This window comes from Penaeus monodon, chromosome 22, assembly GCF_015228065.2.
Source record: "Penaeus monodon isolate SGIC_2016 chromosome 22, NSTDA_Pmon_1, whole genome shotgun sequence".
In the NCBI taxonomy this organism is placed as follows: Eukaryota; Metazoa; Arthropoda; class Malacostraca; order Decapoda; family Penaeidae; genus Penaeus; species Penaeus monodon.
The window spans coordinates 43,863,109-43,863,335 of NC_051407.1; the positions used below are offsets into that span (position 1 = coordinate 43,863,109).

Genomic DNA, 227 nt, shown 5'->3' on the forward strand with positions numbered 1-227 from the left:
GGTTTTAAAATTTTTAAAAACCCCCCAAAAAAAGGGGAACCCCCCAAAAAAAGGGCCCAAAAAAAATTAAAAAAATACGGGTTTTTAAAACCCTTTTTTAAAAAAAAAATTTTTTAAAAAAAACCCCCCCTTTTTTTTTTAAAAAACCCCCCTTTTAAAAAAAAAGGGAAAAGGGGGGGTTTTTTTTTTTCCCCCCATAAAAAACCCAAATTTGGTTTTTTTTTTTT

At 28.6% G+C, this 227-nt stretch overlaps 1 protein-coding gene across 1 annotated transcript in view; it reads right to left on the minus strand.

Moving 5' to 3' along the window:
• Positions 1-227, minus strand: part of LOC119587194 (general transcription factor IIE subunit 1-like) — a gene marked incomplete in the record, with an annotated part of 16,429 nt that overhangs the window by 12,097 nt on the left and 4,105 nt on the right.